General features: G+C 41.4%; 1 protein-coding gene across 3 annotated transcripts in view; it reads left to right on the top strand.

The window, feature by feature from the left end:
- Positions 1 to 8,487, top strand: part of SPTBN4 (spectrin beta, non-erythrocytic 4) — a 285,984-nt gene that overhangs the window by 184,237 nt on the left and 93,260 nt on the right. The window lies entirely within an intron of this gene.

Here is an 8,487-nt window from a genome sequence, read left to right as displayed (position 1 = left end):
CCCATTGCAATCACACCACTGCTTTTACTTTTACTGAGTGATCGGACCATTGTCTGGTTTGTTGCTAAGGTTTACTGCCCATTGCACTTGTTTTTGAAAAGAAAACTATGCTCCACTTTTTAAAGGTTAGTCTACCCAAAAAAGCCACCAACATTTTTGGGAACGTGGTTTGATGAGCTCTTTGCAGCTGACCTTCCAGGTAGAGTTGCCACCTCATCCCTTTAAACACGAACACATATTAATTACACAGGTTCTGTGGCTGATTAAGGTGGTAATTAAACTCACTTGTTGCCTTATCTGCATTTAATTAGACTCAGAACCTGTGTAATTCATATGTGTTCGGGTTTAAAGGGATGAGGTGGCAACCCTACTTCCAGGGGCCAGCCATCTACTATGGCTGGAATTAGGGTTGCCACCTCATCCCTTTAAAACCAAACACATATGAATTACACATGTTCTGTGGCTGATTAAGGTGGTAATTAAACTCACTTGGGAGGCTATTTACGAAAGGCAAATCCACTTTGCATTAAGAGTGCAAACTACAAGTGTAAAGTGCACTTAAAATTGCACTCACGGTAAATCTGAGGGTCTGAGGGGGTAGATCTGAAATGAGGCGAAGCTCTGCTGATTTTATCATTCAATCATGTGCAAGCTAAAATGTTGTTTTTTTATCTTACTTGCATGTCCCCCTCGGATCTACAGCAACTGCACTTTGCACTTGTAGTGCAAAGTAGAATTGCCATTCGTAAATAACCCCCTCGGTGTCTTAGCTGCATTAAATTAGCCTCAGAAACAATGTATTTCATATGTGTTCGGGTTTAAAAGGATGAGGTGACAACCCTAGCTGGGACAACTCACTCTTCCTGGACGCTTGTTATTTCACATGAGAGTGAGACTTCCAGTAGAACCCCCAGGAAGTTAATCCTTTGTGTTGCGGATCATTGGATCTCAATTACCCCCAACAGGTCACGTTTGCAGGTTTTCCTTTATCTTGCACAGGTGCTTTAAATCAGAGTCATTGGCTTGGTATTTTGGACAGCTATTTTATCTAAGAGAAATACCCAAAACATGGCCTGGGGTACTTGAGAACCACTGTTGAAGATGACTGGTGGTGTACTAGTTGGACTTCTTTATTTCTGTTATCGATGTTCTGGTATGTTCCACCTGTGTTGTGGACCTTACATTTCGATGTTATTTTTTGCATACAAATGGTGTCTTTTTCTTTTTGGGAATAAAAAACTTTCTACAAACATATTGAAACAGAGAATTCCCAGGAATTTAAGAAGTGTATGGGTCATTCAGCTCACTCGCACATAAGTAAAAAAATAAAATAAAATTAGATGTGGGGGTAGACTAACCTTTTAATAACGAGTACAGAGAATAATGGTGTTGGGCAAACATCCAAGAGCAGCCAATTTATATATCGCACCTTGAAGAGTCGATCATCTGCTATGAGTTTCCGGCACTCTGCATATTGCCGTTTAGCTTAATAAATAAGCCCACCAATGTACTCATTTGTCAGTCTGTTTAAAATTACTCAGCCCTGTTCATCTGTGCTACATATGTTCGGGACCAGTTTAGTCAAATTTATGAATTATGTAACACTGTCAAAATTGCCAATTATGTTTCACTGAATGCTTTTCTTTAGTTTAAATACAATGAGGGAGATTAAGGCTGGGCTCAAATATATATATGCGAATTGGATGCGTTTTTAAACACATCCAATTTGCATAATGTGAGTGTGACCAGCTTTCAATGGAGTCGGTTCACACATGTCCGGGCCGTCTGCTGTGCGGTTTTGAAATTTGCAATTTAATCGGTGAACAGAAAATGCACAGGACACCACGGATACGTGAACCCGGCCTTTCTAAAACTGGTGCACATATAATCTGGTGCAGCTGTGCGTCGTAACCAATCAGCCTCTATTTCATTGTCAAAGCTTAGTTGATCAAGCTGAAGTTAGAAGCTGATTGGTTACGATGCACAGCTGCACCAGATTCTGTGTGCTCCAGTTTTAGTAAATCCCCCCATTGACAATCTTTCAGCAGTGATGTACAAAAAACATACAGAAGCAGTACAGAACTTATTTTACAACAGTGCTTGCTTTACAAGGCCATCTCTCAAACATAATGAGTCCTGTGCCCAAAATGTATTTAATGGGGGTATTTAATGGCTTATCATCCTATTTTTCATGGCCTTTGTGTCCACTAAAGGGACTCCAGCTTTGGAGATTATAGTCCAATTAGCAATAGGCAGTTTTTTGGGCATCTGTCAGTCATACGTATACCAAACTAATATTTAGGAGAACAGTGTATTTGAAATACTGGGGCCCTTTGACTTCTTGCCACTGGATTGGGTGAATTGATGGACCACATTTTCAAGATGGCTTTTCCGCCATGTGCATGCTGTGTGTGCTGCCCTAATCAATATCAATGCAAGCATGGAGAGGAATTAAGTTATCCATACAGAATATCTCATGTCTATGTGTTCCATTGAGCAACTTAGATTTATGTGCCTATAAAATAAATCATTGACCCTAATGTCCTGTAAATGCCATTGCTTATTGAATGTCAATAATCTTTTCTCTATCTGCAATGTTACCTCAATGCTTTAGTGTATCATCAGCTGCATGTGTGACTTCTAGGTAACCAGATACGCATTCCATGTTTGTGGACTCAGAACTGCATTGTAGATTTGGTTACATCCGCAGCAACCACATTGCCTGTCCTGGACCGCGTGCCATACAGAGATTTCTATCTCTTATTGCCTTTGACAGCAACGTGCTTGTTGGCCTAACACAGATTCGGCCCAGCACAGCATTCAGTGCCAGCTGTGCAGCATTGAGGCTGATTATAGTACCGCATGCCGTAGCGTATTATAAGACGCAGCACATTTTAAACGACTATTGTAGTTTGGGCACCTGCATTGTAAATTAAGAAGCAGACTGATTTACTCTGCAGATGTTTGTGTTATTTACATGTGTGGGATAGAGACAAGATCATTTACCCCGGATTAAAACATGTTTCACGTTCTCTCAAATTCATTCTAGTAATTTTGCTGCAGTATAAGTATAGCGTTGCTGTGTTGCTATTAGGCAGTTGCCCTTGTTCCAAGATGGCTGCTGGTGTGTACAGTGGTAGTTTCCATTATTAAAGAGCCAGTAAAAAATAACAGCAAGATTCCTCTGGTTTTTTTTATTTATTTATTTATTTTTTATTTTAATTTTTTTAACCTGAACTTTAACTAGATAATAATCTCCATTTAATAATTTTGCTATTTATTATTTGAAAAAATATATATATTTATAAATAGCTAGCATACATACAGTGGGGCAAATAATTATTTGATCCCCTGCAGATTTTGTAAGTTTGCCCACTAAAGCCTCGTACACACGATCGGATTTTCGGCAGGGAATTGTGTGATGACAGACTGTTTGCCTAAAATCCCACCGTTAGTACGCTCCATCAGACAATTGTTGTCCAACTTTCCACCAACAAATTTTGGATGACAGGTAAATTTTCGGCGGACAATGGTCTGTTGTCAGATTTTCGTATGGTGTGTACACAAGTCTGTCATACAAAAGCAGAAAGTACAAACACGCATGCTCAGAATCAATGCTCACCAAACACGACATTATCAGAAGATGCCCAAAGGGTGGCGCTCAAGAGCTGAAATTCCTCGTAGTAAGTCACTACGTTCGCGTTTGTTGGCAGACAATTGTGTGCCGTTAGTATGCAAGACAAGATCCAGGCACGCGCCCTTCGGACAAAAGTGATGCTTTGTTGGCCAACAATCCGATCGTGTGTAAGAGGCTTTAGGCTGGCCATACATTATACAACTTTATTATTCAATTACCTTCAACTATGTGGTGCAAGGGCCTGCCTGATTGCATACAAATTGAACGGGTTGAGGTTTGACCTCATATTATATGGTTTTGGTAAATCTAAAAGGAAAGTTGAACAAGAAAATTGTATAGTTTATGGCCAGCCTTACAAAGAAATGAGGGGTCTATCATTTTTATCGTCAGTGTATTTTAAATGATAGAGACAGAATATCAACAGAAAATCCAGAAAAAATACATGATACAAATGTTATAAATTGAGTTGCAGTTCAGTGCATAAAATAAGTATTTGATCCCCAAGCAAAACATGACAGTACTTGGCGGAGAAACCCTTGTTGACAAGCACAGAGGTAAGACGTTTCTTGTAGTTGGTTGCCAGGTTTGCACACATCTCCGGAGGGATCTTCTCTAAATCCTTAAGATTTCTTGCTGTCGCTTGGCAACTCGAAGTTTCAGCTCCCTCTATAAATTTTCTATAGGATTAAGGTGTGGAGACTGGCTAGGCCACTCCATGACCTTAATGTTCATCTTGAGCCACTCCTTTGTTGCCTTGGCGGCATGTTTTGAGTTGTTGCCATGCTGGAAACCCATCCACGATCCATCTTCAGTGTTCTGGCTCAGGGAAGAAGGTTCTCACCCAAGGTTTTACAATACATGGCCCGTCCATTGGCCCCTCAATGTGGCAAAGTCGGCATGTACCTTTAGCAGAGAAACAGTCCCAAAGCATAATGTTTCTATCTCCGTGCATGACTGTAGGGTTGGTGTTCTAAGGCTCATAGTTAGTTAGGCTCATAGTTAGCATTTTTCTTCCTCCAAACACGGTGAGTCAAGTTACTGCCAAAGAGCTCAATTTTGGTCTCATCTGACCACAGCTCTTTCTCCTAATCCTTCTCTAAATCATTTAGATGTTCATTGACAAACTTCAGACAAGCCTGTGCATGTGCCTTCCTGTGGAGGGGGGCCTTGTGAGCACTGCAGGGTCATTCACAAGCTCCTTCTGTGTAGTTGTGGGCTGATCCCACATTTTTGTCGTGATCATCCTTACCCCATGAATAATGGCCCCAACAGTTGTCTCCTTCTCACCAAGCTGCTTGGCGATGGTCTGGTAGCCCATTCCAGCCTTGTGCAGGTCTACAATCTTGTTCCTGAGGCCCTTTGATAGCTTTTTGGTCTTGCCCATGATGGTGAGGTTTGAATGGAAGAAAGAGAGATTCTGTGAACGGGTGTTTTTTATACACAAGAGTTGTCATTCGGACAAATTGACAGGACTAATCTGTGTACCACATGAGCACCTATTGTGGGAGCCAGAATTATTGTTGGTTGGTAAGGGGATCAAATACTTATTTTACTCACTGAACTGCAACTCAATTTATAACATATGTATCATGTTTTTCTGGATTTTCGGTTCATATTATGTTTCTATCATTTACAAATACACATATGATACAAAGAAATAAAGGGTCTATAATTTTTAAGTGAGCAAAATCTGCAGGGGATCAAATAATTATTTTCTCCTATGTATATCAATTTGTCTTATATTTGCTTCCTGCAATCTCCTGCATGCCTGTACAGGAAAAAGCAAAAGGCAGTAATGTGAACTAGTCATATTCCCTTGCATACTGCTGTTGGTCTGTAAGGCTCCATTCACACTAATGTGTTTTCTCTATGCTTTTTGCAGAAATGCAGGGCATTTGTTTTAACATGAGTTCCTATGGAACATGTTCACATCAATGCATTTTTGTGGTTCTGCATTTTTGAAAAGGGTCAGGGACTTTTTTAACCACCTCAATACAGGGCACTTACACCCCCTTCCTGCCCAAGCCATTTTTCAGTTTTCAGCGCTGTAGCACTTTGAATGACAATTGCGCGGTCATGTTACACTGCACCTTAATTAAATTTTTATCATTTTTTTCCCCACAAATAGAGCTTTCTTTTGGTGGTATTTGATCACCTCTGCGGTTTTTATTTATTGCGCTATAAACAAAAGAAGAGGGACAATTTTGAAAAAACACAATATTTTTTACTTTTTGCTATAATAAATATCCAATTTTTTTTTTTTTTTTAACAAATTTTTTCCTCAGTTTAGGCCGATACGTATTCTTCTACATATTTTTGGTTAAAAAAAATTGCGATAAGCGTATATTGATTGGTTTGCGCAAAAGTTATAGCGTCTACAAAATACGGGATAGATTTATAGTATTTTTATTATTTATTTATTTTTTACTAGTAATGGCGGCGATCTGCAATTTTTATTGTGACTACGATATTGCGGCGGACACATCGGACACTTTTGACACATTTTTGGGACCATTCACATTTATACAGCGATCCGTGCTATAAAATTGCATTGATTACTGTGTAAATGTGACTGGCAGGGAAGGGGTTAACACTAGGGGGCGCTTGAGGGGTTAATGTATGACCTAAGGAGGTGATTCTAACTGTGGGGGGAGGGGACTGACTGGGGGAGGTGACCGATCGCTGTCCCTATGTACAAGGGACACGCCATCGGTCTCCTCTCCTCTCTGACAGGACGTGGATCTGTGTTTACATGCACAGATCCACGCTCCTGCTCTGTTACCCGGCAATCGCGGGTGCCCGGCGGACATCGCAGCCGCCGGGCACGCGCACCGGGTCCCGAGTGACGCAGCGGGCGCGCGCCCCCTAGTGGCTCGGGAGGGCGAGGACGTCATATGACGTCCTCCCAGAACAATAGAAGCCTCGTCCAGCCGTCATATGACGGTGGGCGGTGGCTTAGTGGTTAAACACCAAACGGTGCTTTTTTGCTTTTTTTTTTTTTTTGGTTCAATAGATTTCAATGGAGAAGCTGCAGAAAAGCATGTAGTGCGTTTTTACCGCAATTTGCATTTTTAAATCTGCCCAACAACAAATCCCCCCCCCCCCCCAAAAAAAGAAAAGCACTGCAGAAACGGTCAAAAGCAACGTGCATAAATGTAAATGGGTGTGGAAAGCTTTCTGCGTTGGCTAAACACTGCCTTTGGACAGAGCAACACTATGTACTATGTCCACATGCAAATTGGACGATTAGCTGCAGCCAAAACTCAGCAGAAACTCTGACTCTGGATGCAGGAATGGGCCATAGGCTCTATTCGCAAAGCTCAGGTGAGTGGTTACATGTGAACAGCAGTAGCGCTGGTTGTTGATTTGTACAGAGCTGACTGCTGAAGCTGTTCACACGCAGTGCATGCAGGTAGCGAATAGATTCTTGCTGGTAACCTCCCCTGGCTGCTGCTGTGCTGCCGTGTGAATGTATCCTAAGGAAACAAGCAGAATGGTGACCTGGGTGTGATGCTCCTTGTTTAGGCTGGATTCACACCTATGCATTTTTAGTGCTTTTTGCATTTTGCAGATTTGCACTTCAGTCCATTTACCATGGTTTCCTATGGAACACGTTCTACAAAATGCAAAAAGCACTAAAAATGCATAGATGTGAATCCAGCCTTAGTCAGGATTCTGAAGATGGGTCAGTGATTGACCTTTTATTTCAGCTACAATATAGAAAACTGAATTTGGACACCTGGCTGTGCTGTGTGGCAGGAGTGTCCAGGTCAAGAATATAAAGGACAAGTAATAAATTCAGACTCCCCAATGGATACTTTTGGGATTATCCACAAGCCAGCCATTCAGTTAATGCCCCCAAACCAAGATACTTTTAATGCCCCAGACTGAGCTACCCAAGAGTTAAGCGCATTTCTACTCCAGCTGAGTATCACCCTGGGCTGCCTTAGCCGGTTGCATTTTCTAGTTCCAAGTAGAAACTCCTGGAAGAGCACTGCAAAGGCACCATGCTCCTTAGTAGCTGGGGAAACTCTGAACAGTAAATAATATTAGGGTCTGCCAGCAATTATCCAGATGAATCCAGCATTATAATAAATCTAGAGTCATCCAGAATCTAGATAATAATTTATTGGGAAATAAATATCTGAAAAGTGTGACGTGCATTTATATTCAGCCTCCTTTACTCTGATACCCCCAACTAAAATCTAGTGGAACCAATTGCCTTCAGAAGTTGTCAAATTAGTAAATAGAGTCCACCTGTGTGTAATTTAATCTCAGTATAAATACAGCTGTTCTGTGAAGCCCTCAGAGGTTTGTTAGAGAACCTTAGTGAACAAACAGCATCATGAAGGCCAAGAAACACACCAGACAGCTCAGGGATAAATTTGTGGAGAAGTTTAAAGCAGGGTTAGGGTAAAAAAAAATTATCCCAAGTTTTGAACAGCTCATGGAGCACTGTTCAAGCCATCATCCGAAAATGGAAAGAGTATGGCACAACTGCAAACCTACCAAGACATGGCCGTCCACCTAAACTGACAGGCCGGGCAAGGAGAGCATTAATCAGAGAAGCAACCAAGACGCCCATGGTAACTCTGGAGGAGCTGCAGAGATCCACAGCTCAGGTGGGAGAATCTGTCCACAGGACAACTATTAGTTGTGCACTCCACAAATCTGGTCTTTATAGAAGAGTGACAAGAAGAAAGACATTGTTGAAAGAAAGCCATAAGAAGTCCTGTTTGCAAGAAGCCATATGGAGGACACAGCAAACATGTAGAAGAAGGTGCTCTGGTCAGATGAGATCAAAATTTTACTTCTTGGCCTACAAGCAAAACGCTATGTATGGCGGAAAA

This window comes from Aquarana catesbeiana, linkage group LG09 (genome assembly GCF_042186555.1).
Source record: "Aquarana catesbeiana isolate 2022-GZ linkage group LG09, ASM4218655v1, whole genome shotgun sequence".
NCBI lineage: Eukaryota > Metazoa > Chordata > Amphibia > Anura > Ranidae > Aquarana > Aquarana catesbeiana.
Note: the sequence above shows the minus strand (reverse complement) of the source record. Positions and strands in the feature narration are given on the sequence as shown.